Genomic DNA, 15,876 nt, shown 5'->3' with positions numbered 1-15,876 from the left:
CAGTTCTGACTTCTCCACCAGAGCGTACAGTTGATATCCTCACGGCAGGGCCATTAAGTCAGGATGTTCTCAGCTGAGGAATGAGAAGGGTACCACCTGAGGATATACAAGGAGGATGTGCTAGCTATTCATGGAGCAGCAAAGAGTCAGGGTCTAGGGACGCTTTCAGAAAGAGGGCCGAGGTAAGCAGCAGATGAGGGAAAGCTCCCTCGGGATCTTTCTGAACCTGAAGAAGCAAAGGCCCGCAAGGGTGCTGTTCTCTCCTTTGTCCTGGCCTAGGCATTCCCCTCTTCCCCTACGGGACAAGCCCTGAAGTTGGAGACCACCGGTTGTTTGCCAGGACCGTGGATTTTACCTCGCCCCTCTTCAAGATCCAGATTGGCTTCCCTCTTGGCTCCTCTCTTCGGGATTCCTTCTACGTGAGTCTCTGGCTGAAGCCCTTGTTTTAAGTTTGTGGCCTGTGTTCTCTGGGCCCTGTATCTCCTCCAGGCATGGAGATGCCCCGTGACTGAGCAGAAGGGAGAATGGGAGTCACCTTTGCTGAACAACACCTCCATACCTTCTTTTATATCAATTTCTAGTTGGGGAAAGCTGAATGAAGTCATGCCTCCCTGCCCATGTGGGCAAAACCGTCCTCTCCCTTGTAAGAAGAGATCACGGTTATTTAATAAGTTTTTTGTTTTGTTTTTGTTTTTTTCATGAGGAATGAGCTATGCTTAGAAACTTGATTGGTTTACCTCATTTTCATTTCTTGTGATTACTTCCTGATTCCCTGGGAATGGTGATGGGCTCCACTTGCCCTCAGGGAGAGGAGTAGTAACACCCAACTGAGAGGTCAACACAGTACTGGAAGGAGGACATTGACTCCTTTGTCCTCTTCTGCCTCTTCCCAAGCTTTAAGGGTGAGGCACTTACCAAGAAGCTTTGTTCTGACAATGGCTGGGCTACCCCACTGAAGCAGGACACCGTCCACTACTTTGGACGATAGGAGACTGTCCTGGTAGGGAAGAGTATTTGTAAGGTGCTTAGGTAACGAGTTCTCCTAAAAGGCGAGAAGTGGACGAGGGGACCATGAAGGTTGACACCTCTCATCCTCTGCACAGATGGGCGCTCGGGGGGGCACGCTTCTGAGGAGCTGGCCTTAGATGGGGATAACTCTTCCTTCAACCCTCCCTAACCGAGAACCCTTGTGTTCAGTTCACAGACAATGGCCAGATCATTTTTCCAGAGTCAGACTACAGCATCTTCTCTTACCCCAACCCACCTCAAAGAGGCTTCACAGGAAGGGAAGGTGTGGCCATGGTGGCCCCATTCTGGGATGATGCTGACTTCTCTAGCTCCAGAGGAACCATATTCTACCAGGTGGGTCATTCAAAGCCTTGACAGTCGGGAGTTTCAGCATCCTGCCTGGAGAGGTTGAGGGCACTGGAAGGGCATTGCATCACAGCCTCAGCTTGTGTGGGAAGCCACTGAAGCTTAAATACAGGTAGAGAGGAAACCAAGAAAGAATGATAAACAGACCCTGCAACACCCTACTTCAACCATGTGGAGGCCTGCAGGTGGCAGGGATGGAGATGTAGAGGGTCTGTCTTAATGAGTCTGAGCCAAACAGACCCCCCTCTCCATTTCTGAATTAAGTTAATAATTCCAGCCTGTCAAAGCATGTAGCATCAGTTGCCATAGCACTTGTGTTTGTGTACCTGCCATTGATAAGGAACTACCTAGGTTCCAAAGATGGAAAGGCATACACCCGTCCTTTAGGAGTTACGAGCTAGACACAGGAATGTAAAATTTGACACACATGGCCATATCATCCAAGTCAGTTTGAGCTAAGAGATGCATCTGTTCAATTCTAGAAGGTTTAACTTTCTAAGGTAGGGACTCTCTAGCTCACATGCCCCAGATTTTCCTGCAGCCTAAATTTAAATCGATCTTAAAGTCCAAAGAGCTTACAAAAATTCAGATTTGTGGAAAAGATGTACAAGCAGCCACGGGCACTGAAGTGAACAGCATCCCCAAGCAGGAAGCAGGGACCCCTTAAGGCTGTGGTTCTCAACATTTCTAGTGCTCCGGCCCTGTAATACAATTCTTTATGTTGTAGTGACCCCAACCGTAAAATCATTTTTGTTGGTACTTCATAACTGTAATGTCGCTAATGTTATGAATTGTAATGCAGATATCTGATATGTGACCCCTTTGAAAGGGTCGTTCAAACCCCAAAGGGATTGAGACTCCCAGGTTGAGAACCACTGCCTTATGGGAACTGAATGGGATTCTGAATTTCTTGCTCGTACCTACTTTCCTTTTCTAGGAATACAACACACTTCATGATGAAAACAACGAGCTCATCCGGAAGGTGGAGACTTTGATTCGTGAGTTCACAAGTGATTGGAGCTACAAAGCCAAGTGGACATTGAAAGTCACCTGGTTCAACGTTCCTGCCTATCCTGCCCAGTGGAACTATGGGGTGAGTGGACCGTGGGTGCTGGCTCCATGTGAGCCTGGTGGGAGCCAAACATCCCAGTAGGCTCATAGGGAGCCTCCCTGACTGGAGTAAAGACTGCTGGCTATAGCCACCCCTTGAAAGCACGGTCTATTGAGTACTCACAGTGGGCAGAAACCTTGACTGCATTTACAGGCAGGAATGTCTGTGGGCTGACAAGGTCATGTGACTTACACGAGTCAGCTCCCTTTACTAGAGGGAAGTATCAGCACACGGCGCTCAGCAAACAGTTCACTGACTACCTGGGACAGGTCTTCTATACCACACACAGGACCTGGACAGTGTCCTTACTTATCCCTGAGGGAGAGACAAGGAGGCCTCTGTTGGCTCTGCTGTCTCATCTAATCTCTCAGGTTCCTTTACTTTTTCTTAAAAACCACCTTCTAATGGGATTGCAACCCAGAGCCCTTTATTTCCTCTCCCTGCAAAAAGAGTTACAAGGAAGGAGAACTGGCCACTCTAAGTGCTTCTATACCCAAGGTAACTGATGCTCTGATCACAGCAAACTTGCCTGCAAGTCCAGCCCAGGGGGACCAGGAGCAGGTGACAGGCCTGTGTCTGGCCAGGGTGTGGGGGTACCAGGGTGTGGGGCCCCAAGGAGGAACCTCCAGACCTCTCATAGATATCTCTATCTCTCACTGACTTCCAGACCAATACCTACCAAGCCATACTCTCCACAGATGGAAGCAGTTCCTACGCCCTGTTTCTCTACCAGAGTGGTGGGATGCGCTGGGATGTGACCCAGGGTCTGAGCAACAGAGTCGTCATGGGCTTCTCCAGGTAGGACAGGATCGGCTAGCTGTCAGCACTGAACTGTAAGTGATAAGGGTTCCCTGCTCACACTCCCGTCCCATCCTTGAAGATGCAGCTTCTTGGTGAAAGTCACCCTGCCCCCACACACACATTCATCCTGCCATCAAGCCTATCCCAGCGCCTGTGCACTGGAGCCTTTCAACCTTTGACCTTTCTGGTTTCCACTGACCTTAGCTGAGCTGGCTTTTCAGCTAATAGTGCCTCATTACTCCTATTACATCACATACTCTATTTATTTATTTGTTTGTTTATTTATTTATTTAATTTGTGATCACAGCCACTCATGATAGCTGACCAGTATCCTATAAGATAAGACCGTTCATTGTCCTCTAGGTAAGAAAACTTAGGTTCAAGCAGAGGAGTAATTTGCTTCAAGTCAGAGTTTCAAAGTGACAAAGCGGGCATCTGAACACAGACATGCAAGTTTGGAATCTGTGATTCCTGACGCTCTACAGCTTGGCTGGAGAAGGCACCGAGGAGGAAGGCCATGGCTAGCTGTAGTATAGACTCCTGCACGGGAAGGAGCCGCAGTCTCTGAGGCAACAGCTCCCAACCCCTGCTTGTGAGGCAGTCAGTTGTGATGGCCATGCATCGTGTTCTTGCAGTAACTGCCACAGACGGTTTTCTGTTCCACCGGGGTGTGTCCAGGCTGTTTTACAAGCGCATGGCTTGGACTGGCTTTTGGTGTGCGATGGAAGGAAGAAAGCATGCCATTACCCAGGGAGCCGGCAGTTTCACGCCGTCTTCGTTGTTCCCACCAGAGATGTCAGGCATGAATTTGTCCTCCAGCCTGTGTGACAGCAGAGCACTTTCTGTGGGCACGCTCCTACGCTGGCACCACGGCTGTTGCTGCGGAACTCCTTCCATTCTGGATCCACACTGACGGTGAAGGTGGCGGGACCTTGAACCTGGTCTCTCCACTCAGATCCGAGGGCTTTGCAAATGTCTCGGCACTGGAGCTTTACAAAGCTGTGATGTGGTTGCAAACGACATCTCTGTCACCCAGATAGAAAACCCCAAAGTCAGACATGTTAAATAACCATGACCACTAAGCTAGTGAGTGCCCGAGTCGAGATAGCAGTGATCGCCTGGCTTCAGAGACTGGCCTTGAACCATCCCTTGCAGTATGTTCTCAGAGCGCTTCAAGGGAAACAAAGGGAAATATGGCCTCAACTCTGTTGCTTTCACACCCGCTGCGTCCTGAGTGAGCCCACTGTCACCGATCAGATGTGGGGTGAAGCAGAGGCTCCCCACCCCCACCCATCCTCTCTTCCTCCTCAGCGCTGGGGCTTGTGACTCAGTCTGGCTGCCCACCTGACTAAGCACAGGCTACCAGCTGCTGACGGGGGGCTAGCCGGAGTGACTGACAGACTAAATGTGTGGGTGGTTTTCAGCTGAGAGCAAAGAGCCTGAGTGTGACACAGAGGCCTGAGAGTCTTTCCCTTTGCCTGCAGTGGAGATGGGTATTTTGAAAACAGCCCGCTGACACTCCGGCCAGCAATGGAGAAGTACCGTCCAGATCGATTCCTGAATTACAAATTAGGTAACAGTGCCACCCAACTGTATGAGCTGGCCCCAGGCCTCCCTTGCCCACTACTCTATAGCCAGGGAGGTCCTAGACCACCGTCGCTCTCTGCCACTCCAGAAAGCGTCCTGCACAGGCCGACCACCTACAGGTGAATCCACAGCTGGCATCACCTAGGCAACGATTTCTTTTCACACCTTCAACCCCTGTAAGTCCCCTTCCTTGGGAGAGCCAAACCCTGGATGTCTGTCAGTGGGCATTCAGGTTCTGGAGTGAGGACAAGGGTATTGCCAGCAGGGAGTTAGGATGACCATCTAAATGTCCCATTCCAGAGCTGGAATGGAATCCTTAAGGAGATCGACCAGGAGGAGTTCCAAAAGGCTGACATTCACTTAATCAACATTTATCAAACACCTATTATATGCCAGGCAGTAGGTGAACAGACAGAAAAATGAAAGGAGAAGGTGAGAAAGGTCAGCCACACTGGTTCTCAACAAGCATTCGCTGTGGAAGAGACCCTAGTGTCCAGAAGCAAGTGTCCATGGCTCTTTCTTTGTGACTCAGTGTAATAGAGAGAGGCTCCAAAGGGGAAGAAAGGCCAGCTTCCAAACTGTGATGGCGAAGAGGGCATGCTAGCACTGAGGAGAATCAGCCATGTAGATTTTTTTTTCGAGACAGAGTTTCTTTGTGTAGCTTTGGAGTCTGTTCTGGAACTGGCTCTGTAGACCAGGCTGGCCTCAAATTCACAGAGATCCGCCTGCCTCTGCCTCTGCCTCCTGAGTGCCGATATTAAAGGTGTGTGCCACCACAGCCCGGCACCGTGTAGATCTTGAAGCATGAGTTCAGGTCTGATTGATCTGGGACAAAGATGTTTGGCAATCAGAAATATGAGCGAAGGTCAAATGGCAGGTGGGTGCCACCCCATGGAAGAGCTTTCCTGTGACATCAGCGTTCTTTGTCAAACACATCTGCTTATGATTTAGAGTGTCTCACGGTGTGTGCACGTGCAGGCATGTGTGTGCATGTGTGTATGTATGTATGTATAAGTGTGTGCACGTGCATGTATGAACAGGTCATTATAAACAACGTTATTCTTCTGAAAGCATTCAGTTTTTTAATTCAGGGTTGAAAATCTCATATACTATATCATACTATGTCTGGGGCAGGGCTCTGGAGTCTTCTCTCCCTGAAGAAGTGTGCGGTATGAAACTTCCAATGAATTGAAGGTTTGAACTTCACAACTCCATTGAGGATTTTTCTAGTGACTTCCCCCTTCCCAAGATGGTATCTGGGCCCAAAAGTGGCTTCCACAGACTCAGGGTGTTAGAGCAAGGCCCTACTAGCCTGCCAATTTCTCTGTGACTTCCAGAGTCTCTGGGCAGGGACCTACCTCTGTCCTGGTTGCTCTGGCCACTGAAAGGAAAGGAAGGGTACATTATGAAGACTGAGGGTCTGACGGCATGACTGGATGGACGGCATGTCTCTAGAGGAGGAGGTGGTGGTTTAGGTATTGAAAGATGTGGCAGAGAGAAAGAGAGAGACAGAGAGCGGGGAGGGAAGGAAGGAGGAGGTAGGGAGAGTGAACAGTGGGCAAGGAAGGAGGGAAGGCAGGCAGGTCAGACTGGATCACAGTGTCGCCTCCATGCCCAGCACTTGTCCCAGAGTTTTGCCATAAGGTCTTAAGACTTGAAGTGTTTTGGGAGCTTCTGTTCAAGGTGCTTTGGAGATAAATTGTTGCTAATCTGGATCGGGGGCCCTTCCTAGGAGGAGCTGTCCAGAGAGGCAGGGCGTAGGGTGGAGGATGCAGTCTTCCTAGGAGGAGCTGTCCAGAGAGGCAGGGCGTAGGGTGGAGGATGCAGTTGGAGTTTGTGTGCAGCTGAAGCAGAGCTTGCAGGCCCTGCCCCGCTGTAATCACTGATCTCCTTGTCTCCCAGGCATCCGGGGGCTGCAGCTCTACAGGCTACACAAGGAGGTGAAGCCCAACTACCGGCTCAAGTGTCTGTGGTGGCTGGAGAGCCAGCCTCGGTGGCCCAGCTGGAGCTGGGGCTGGAGCTGGGGCTGGAGCTGGGGCTGGAGCTGGGGCTGGAGCTGGGGCCGGAGCCAGCTTTCCTGCCCTTGCTCCTGGCAGCAGGGACGACGGGACTTGCGATTCTGGCGCATGAACACAGGTGATACCCCTCTCCCGCCCTTCACAAACCCCCACCGACCGTCACCTCTGCTCACACCTGTTCCACCCTTTCCCAGACACCCTGAGCACCCCACCCCGCAGACGAACTCCCCCTGTTCATCTCCACCTACCATAAGCTCCTTGGCCTGAGGATGGTTGATCTCATTGCAGGTTGGCAGTACGGCAGTGACAGGCAACTGTGCAGCTTCTCCTCTGGGCGAGGGGGCGTGTGCTGCAGCTACGGCCACTGGGGAGAGTTTCGGGAAGGCTGGAGAATGCACAGTCCTTGGCAGTTTGGTATGTGTCTCCATGGAGATCTCAACACATCTTAACAGGACTGAGACTCGAAATCATATCCCAACAGAGACCTTCTGCAGGAAGATGTGGAGATGAACAGGGCAGGGTACCTTGCTACTGCCCACCCTGGGGCCCGCTCTAGTCTCTCTATACCATTGTCTATGTCTGCTCTTCCCCTGGCCCTCTGACAGCTTATACTATTTGCCATGTTATGTAATAGCCCCACATGCCTTCAAGGAGGACATGCAATGACATTCTGTCAGAGACTACTGCCAGTCATTGAGCAAAGAAGGATGTGAGCTGCGCCATGCCTATTTCCAGACACGTACTCTAGCCACTGATACCACCATGCTGATACCCACCTGCTGGCTCTGTGGCGCTCCGCCCTCTGACAAACCCTTCTTCTCCACAGAGGAGGAACGGGAGGCACAGAAGTGGTGCTGTCACTGGAACGACGAGCCCTCCTTCTGTGCCCTGTACCACCGCGCCCGGCCCCGCCTTAGCTGTGCTACATACAGACCTCCGCGGCCCGGTGAGCATCATGGTGAAGGTGGAGCATCCAGGAAGGGAGCCTGGGTTAGCAAGAGATCAGCTTCCTAGGGCGGAATTGTGAACACAAGGATGACGGGGGCCTCATGTGAGCCTAACAGCAAACAGAAGGCTTTGTATATAGCGATGGCATAGGGGCAAGAGCATAAGAGGCCTTTGGGTCAGGTTGTGGATGCCAGGGGAGTTTGCCCGAGCTCGAGTCCACCAAGACAGAAGGCCTACCTGCTGGGCAGTTATGCTGACATGTAACGTCTTTTCTTTCAGCGTGGACATATGGCGACCCCCACATCACCACTTTGGATAATGTCACTTACACCTTCAATGGGCTGGGGGACTTTCTGCTGGTCCAGGCCCAGGACACAAATTCCTCCTTCCTGCTGGAGGGCCGCACTGCCCAGACAGGCTCTGCCAAGGCCACTAACTTCATTGCTTTTGCGGCTCAGTACAACACCAGCAGCCTGGCTTCCCCCATCACAGTAAGTGAGGGGTTATCCAGGGTACCCTTGCGTTCCCTTCCCCAGGACCATCAGCTGGACAACTGGAGGAGGACAAGAATAAGGAAAAGAGGAGAGATTGGTTTTCTATTTTCTCACTGTTGTTGTGATAAGGAGCAGCTTAAGGAAGGAAGTGTGTGCTGGCTAGTTTTACGTCAACTTGACAAAGCAACCATCTGAGAGAAGGGAAGCTCAATTAAGAAGATGTCTCCATAAAACTGAGCTGCAGGCAAACCTGTAGGGCATTTTCTTTTTCTTTCTTTCTTTTTTCCTGTTTTGGTTTTTCTGAAACAGGGTTTCTGTTGCTTTGGAGCTTATCCTGGACATTTTCTTGATTAGTGACTGATGTGGGAGGGCCCAGTCCATGGTAGGTGGTACCATCCCTGGGCTGGTGTTTCTGGCTTCTATAAGAAAGCAGGCTGAGCAAGCCCTGGGAAGCAAGGCAGTAAGCAACATCCCTCCATGGCCTCTGTATCAGCTCCTGCCTCCAGGTCCCTGCCCTGCTTGAGTTTCTGTCCTGCCTTCCTTCAGTGACAAACAATGATGTGGAAGTGTGAGCCAGATAAACCCTTTCTCCCCAAGCTGCTTTGGTCATGACTCTTCATCACAAAAATAGTAATCCAAACTAGGATAAAAGGTTTCTTTTGGCTCACAGTTTGGCGCTCAGTTAAAGATTTCAGGAAACACTCATGTAGACACACCCAGAGATGTGTTTCCATGGTGATCGTGCATCCTGGAACAAAGGGAGAGAGGACACAGCTATAGATGAGAGAGAAGAGTGAAACGTAGAGACGGCAGAATTACGATAGGTGTTGTCTCTTACTGCTGTTCAACCTTGACGAAAGCTTAGTGTCACTGTTTTCTCATACACAATGGGAACAACAGGGCGGGGACAATGGTATTGTCTGCTCCGCAGGGCTGCGGTGAGACAGCCTGACTCCCACTGAGCTCCCTCCACACACGCTAATTGACACATCCTTATCATTTGCCCTGTCCATCACCTACCTCTTCTACTGGCCCGGATTATAGCCTTGAATTGCTCTCCCGAGCCTTATTTCCAGGTCTCTGCCCTGCCTGTTCGTGTTGGGCTCAGGCCTCCTTCAATTCCTTTCCAGGTTCAGTGGTTCCTGGAACCCAATGACACAATCCGAGTTGTACACAATAACCAGACCGTGACCTTTAACACCAGCTACACGGATGAAGGTAGGCTCAGTAGCCATCAGCACCCGGCCCCACCCCACATCTTCTGGTTTCAGCAGGATCTCAGCCCCCTGGGAGTGGTGTGCTGGGGGAGGCTGCAACAACTAGCAAAACAGAATGTTTGCGCTCTGCCCCTCTGTCCCTTAAACTGCTGCATTAGAAGGGCTTTCTTCACCCAGCCCAGGCACTGAAATTTCCTCGTTTCTTACCACAGAAGGAAGTGTCTAGAGGCTGGATTGGGTGGCGTGGGACCTTTATTCGAGGCATAGACAGGATTCCTAGTGCCCTCTGTGTCATAACCCTTCATTGCTGCTGAGTCGTAGGCCCAAGAGGCATGCTGGCTGAGGTGTCACTTGTCCCCCTATCTTCCAGACTTGCCAATGTTCAATACCACTGGTGTCCTCCTGACCCAAAGTGGCTCCCAGGTTTCAGCCAGCTTCGACGGAACAGTGACCATCTCCGTGATTGCTCTCTCCAACATCCTCCATGCCTCCTCCAGCCTCCCAGAGGAGTACCGCAACCACACACAGGGACTCCTGGGTAAGAATGGAACTCAGACCCTGCACAGGCAGCTGTCTCGCCTGTGGGCCTTGGACTTCACTACCCAGTTTTTCCTCAGTGCCCCAGGGCTCAGAGGAGGCTGCTTCACCCACTGTTGAGGCTAACTTCCTGTTTGCCGTCTCTTCAAGGGAGTCTGAAGGAGGCACTATGGGAAAGGTGGGGGTCCACCCGGCTACCCTCTCCCTCCCTCCACACCTACGTTTCCTTTTCTGACCCTCATCGCCTCCTTCCTCTCATCATCCCCCACATCCTTCCTGGTTCTCTTCTCCCTCTCTAAAGCACAAAGGTGCAGTGTCAGTGTATGGTCCTCTCCCACCTCCTTGGACCCTGGATGGGGACAGATGCAGCTGTCTTGTCAGATGCACCCTGGAGAGTGGACACCACCTTCCTGTGGAGACAAACCTCCTGCTCTTTCCCACAGGAGTCTGGAATGACAATCTGGAAGATGACTTCAGGATGCCCAATGGCTCCACCATCCCTGCCAACAGCTCTGAGGAGACCATTTTTCACTATGGAATGACATGTGAGTCTGGGGTCCTAAGGCCACTGGGGCAGGTCAGTGAGGGGGCTACTGTACTGTCTCCATTGTGTTTGTGGGGACCTTAGTCACCCTTGGCAAGGTCCAAAGATTTTGTCACTGCCCCACATTTGTTCCCGCCTCCACTCCACCTGTATGTCTCTCCTGGGAAGTGGGGAAGGGGGTGGGTGGCCTTCCCTCACTGAAGCAGGCATTTCCAGACTCAGAAACCAGAAGCCTTCTCATCCTTATCAGCTCTCATGCCTCACCCCTCACCCATCATGAAGACTAGAGGCAGGCACAACTAAAGCATGGCTGGAGTCTCACACCGTCGTCATAACTCCTGCGTTACAGGGCAAATCAATGGGACAGGCCTGCTTGGGGTGAGGACAGACTCTCTGCCTTCCAACTTCACCCCCGTCTTCTTGTCTCAACTGTTGAACACCTCAAATGAAGACGTGACCTCTGGGTGCCACGGAGACCCACAGTGCAAGTTTGATGCCCTGGCCACAGGAAACATAACCATCGGACGAAATACTAACATGATCTTTAAAGCATTCCAATACGTGAATGGCACCCTCAGTAAGTGACAGGAGGCACCGAGAGGCCTTTCCGGAGACAGAAAGCAGGCGCGGACCCCATTTCATGACACTCCTTCAAGTTCCGCATTTTTATTCCTTTAATGGATCAAAGCCTCAGACAGCTCCCAGCTCACTCAAGCCTTCTGACAGACGACAGCCTTCCCTTCACTGTCCAGTGCAGTCTGTCCCCTCCCTCATCCAGAAGCCCTTTCCTGACACTCCCCTCTCCTCCCCTCTTCTCTGCCCCATGGACTTCTTTGGGCTCACTGGTAACTTTCCACATGCCTCTCTCTTGCCTGCAAGGCTCTCTCTACAGACGGCCACAGGCGTGTTCTCTCTCATTCTTTGACACTGTCTGCTTAGCAAGGCCCTCTGGGCCGCCTGTCTCATTTCTCTTGTCTATTCACACTCCTTTTCCTGATTATTTTCTTTAGTATTTATAACTATTCAGTGCATTTTATAATTTATGATTCCCTTGGGCCTCTTTTTCTGTCACTTGTTCATTGCTATAGAGACTAGTGCCATACACATATCATGTGCTTGATAAATCTGTTAACGGAATGAATTAATAAGCAATGGACTGGAAATAATAGGCTTCCAAGAAACAGCATTGGGAGAGTTGGAAAATGGAATGTCCATTTACAGATCACCCTCACAGGTTTCAGTTCTTCCTGGGGTAAAAACCAACCATCTGTTCCCAAGGCCCAGCATGGCATTTTGTTCAGGGAAGAAATGATCCAGTTTGAGGAGGAGACTAGAAAAAGGAGTCTAAAGTTTGCAGAGCAGGAAGACTGAGTCCTGCTCCGGAGGTGGGCCCCGGGCTTGGGAAGGGCTTGCAGGAAGAGTCATGGAGAAAGGGAGCAGAAAGGGAAGGCAGGAGAGCGTCCTGTGCATAGCTAGTCTCTGCCATGTCTCTCTATTTCAGATCAGTACCCGCCCTCTATCCACTGCCCCAGCAAGATTCAAGCCTACAAGGGGTGGACGGAGATCATTATGATCACCAGCGACTCTAAGGATGTCACATTCAGCCTCACCAATGGCTGTAGTGGCTTTAAACTCTCTGGTAAGAATCTTTGGCTGGCAACAGCGTGGAGTAGGGGCTGAGAGACCCGAGTCAACCTAGCCTATCTTGCATTTCTTCATTCTGCTCAGTAACCTGTCATCTTTCATTTGAGTAACCAGAACCAACCAACGTTTTCCCTGCTTCCACCTCCTCTCCCCATCTTGTCTCTCTGTCTCCTTCCCCCACTCCCATTCCCAGCCCAAGCTTTTGTTCTGGGTGTTTTAGGGCAGCATCAGAAATGAAACTAGAACAAGAATGTATCACCCCATCTGACTTGAGAAACAGCATTTCTTCTGAAAATACTTTTTTATTAATTTTAATTATGTTCCTGTGTATAGGGTATGTTCACATGGGGTCAGGTGCTGGAACCTGCCTGGAGTTGGAGTTATAGGCAGTGTGAGCCACCTGAAGTGGATGCTGGGAACTGATCTCTGGCCCTCTGAAACAGCAGTGTGTGCTCTGAACCACGGAGCCATCTCTCCAGGCCCTGAGAAACAGATTTTCTTAGTATCGGTGCTTATAGCTGGCTATAGCAGCTCAAGCCTGCCATCTTAGAGGAAGGAGGATTGCCCTGCGATCAAGACCAGTCTGGGATACAGAATGGCACGTGGTCCCAAGCGAAAAAAGATAGCTATAGTTCAAATAGGTGGTTCCTCCCCAAGTGAGTAGCAGTAAGGGGTTTAGATAGACGGAACTAAATAGATAGGCTCACTCTGGGCACACAGAGCTAATGCAAAGGTCATTTTACTTTCATCTAACAAAACGCTTGCTTTTTTTTTTTTTTTTTTTTTGAGACAAGAGTCTCACTATCTGACTCTGGCTGTCCTGGAACTCACTGTGTAGAACAGCCTAGCCTTGAACTTGCAGAGATTTGCCTGCCTCTGCCCCTTGGGATTATAAGCTACCATGCCCAGTTATATGCATCGTTTTTAACCATCATGGAGCATTTACCAGATCATTAGAATGATCAAGTATGACCATTAAAAATACTAGTTCAGCTTGGCAGTGTTAGTGAACACCTTTAATCCCGGAATTGAGACAGAGGCAGGTGGCTCTCCAAGTTCAAGTTCAGCCTGGTTTAAAGAGTGAGTTTCGAGACAGCTGGGGCTGCACAGAGAAACCCTGTCTCCTCAAAATAATAATAATAATAATAATAATAATAATAATAATAATAATAATAATAGTTTACAGGGTTTATGAGAAGCCCAGCAGGTGAGAGCACTTGCTACCAAGCTGATAACCTAATTTTCATCCTGGGACCCATATGGTAGAAGGAAAGCACCAACTCTTACAAGCTGTCCTCTAACCTCCCCATGAATGCTATGGGCATGCTCCCACATGACACAAAATAAATAAATGGAATAAGAGCCATAAGTTTACAGCGTTACCATAGCTACTAAAAGAATAACACACTCTAGAATAAGACTAAAAAAATACAAATACCTTTATTGGTTCTTTTTGTTGTTTTTCCTGTGGTTAGCCAAGTTATCCGACTTTCTCTCTCCTCTGACTTTCCGGATTAGGGCATCACAGCACATCTTCCCCCGTTAGTAATGATGTCTGAGAACCTAGGCCAGTAGCTGTGACTCGGTGGGCTAAAGCAGAGGGGATAGCGACTTTCTTTGCTAAACCAGAGTCACCAGGGACCTTCCTCTGGGCTCTAATCACGGATCGGTCTCATTTGGGGACACTTTCTCTACATCTCCTTTGTTCTATATGGCGCTGCCTTGGTACACAATGGCGTTACAGGCTCAGGCAGAGATGCGCTCAGAAGCCTCCTCACGCCAGTGGGGGGGAGCAGCCTTCTCCTATTTATGCCTACACCCAGCACCCCAGCTTGTTCAGCAGGTGCCGCCTCCCTTCAGCTTAGAGCATGACAGCCATCACCGTAGGAATTCCAGCTCTGAGGGAAATTGCGTCTTTGCTGAAAAGGATGCCTGGTGGCATTCCAGATTCAGGGAGAAGCGGGGTGTTCGATGCCAGCATGCATTGACCACAGAGCAGAGGATCTCCCAGCCATCGAGGTCTCTTTTTCTCTGAACAGATAACGGGAGTTTGCTGTGGACACCAGCACTTCCAGAAGCATGTACCCTGGAGATTCTAGCAACGGACGCTAGGACTCATTTGTCATCCATATTCCAGCCCAGGACTGTGGCTTGCTTCTGCAGTATGGAGAGCCAGTGTTTGTACAATGAGACCCGCAGGGAGGGCAATTCTTCCCTTGAGGTGAGTAGTGGGAACTGGGGAGGACTCCTCCATTGGTTGTGGGGAATGGGGAGCAGATGGAAGGATGCGGAAAGCATGCTCTCCCTTAGGCATGGTGCGAGTGGGGAGGGTGGAGCTGTGGTGGTGGTAGCGCAGGGGCCATCTTGTGGGAAGAGGAACTTTCATCTCTGCTTAGAGCACAAGAGATATTTGTGCTCCACCTCACTCCCTGTCAGGCTTAGAAATGCTCACCTCAGCCTTTCACATAGTCCCCACCGCAGCACCGAGGTGCAGAACGGGAAGTTCTGTGCACTCTGGAAAGAGGTCCATAGCCTCCCGCACAGCTGCCCCGCCTGCCTTCCTCCCGACCAGAGACTGCCGGGCTCCGACACTACAAACCCTCATAGGGTGTTAATGGAGAGTAGCTCCCCACAACCATCTCCTCGGGCTTGGGAAGAGAGGGTGGGTATTGTCTTGAGACCTCCAGCTCCTCTGCTTTCCCTCTAGTTGAGGAAGCACCTCTTTTTCCGTGGGGAGAAAATTCTCTCCATCCATGTTTGTGGTCAAATTTCATGACTCAAGTTCGCAGCTCTTGCCCCATTTCTGCTTTGTCTCTTTGCTTGTTTCTCTTTCCTCTCTGTTTCTTCCCCTGTCTCACTCTATCAGGGATTCCAGGAAAGGAGGAAGAGTGTGAACCAGGAGAGGCTGAGAGCCTACTGCAGAGCCATGGAGGGGATAGTGTAGCTATGGGCAGGGACTCCCAATCCTGTCCTGTAGGGGCTGAGACAAGCAGGCCTTCTCACGGTTGAGGTGTCAGGCAGAGCTACTAGAAGTCCTTTAGCTTGTGGCCACCAGCCCCCTGCTGTTATTCAGGTGACCAGCTGTAAGTGCGATGAGGACTCCTTTGGCCGCTTCTGTGAACGCTCCAAGAACCTCTGTGAGGTTCCATGCTTCCCAAAGGTGACCTGCATCCCTGGGAAGGGCTGTGGGCCCTGCCCTCCGAACATGACTGGAGATGGGCGGCATTGTGCAGGTGAGCTGGGAACAGGGTCCTGGCAAGAGGAGGTGGCCAGGTTCTGGGTCCAGGTGATAGGCCAAGGATCTGTGATAGACAAAAACATACCAGTGTGTCTGTCTTTAGCAAGACATCTTCAAATGCCCCACGATAAGCTGTGGTAGGAGGGCTTAGAAGGGGATGGTGGATGGCATGGGGCCGGAGGAGGGGGTGCAGATGCTGATGGTGGGGCTGGAACAGAGCAGCTGTGAGACCCTGCTGTAGGAAACATGGGGAAAGACTAGTGGAGAAGGGTGGGGGACCTCGGAAGTGTCGACATGGGACCCTAAATGACAGAGGAACCTGCATTCTCTTTTGAATTCTTTCCTGCCCATCTGCATTTCTTC

This window comes from Chionomys nivalis, chromosome 3 (assembly GCF_950005125.1).
Source record: "Chionomys nivalis chromosome 3, mChiNiv1.1, whole genome shotgun sequence".
Classification (NCBI taxonomy): domain Eukaryota; kingdom Metazoa; phylum Chordata; class Mammalia; order Rodentia; family Cricetidae; genus Chionomys; species Chionomys nivalis.
Note: the sequence above shows the minus strand (reverse complement) of the source record.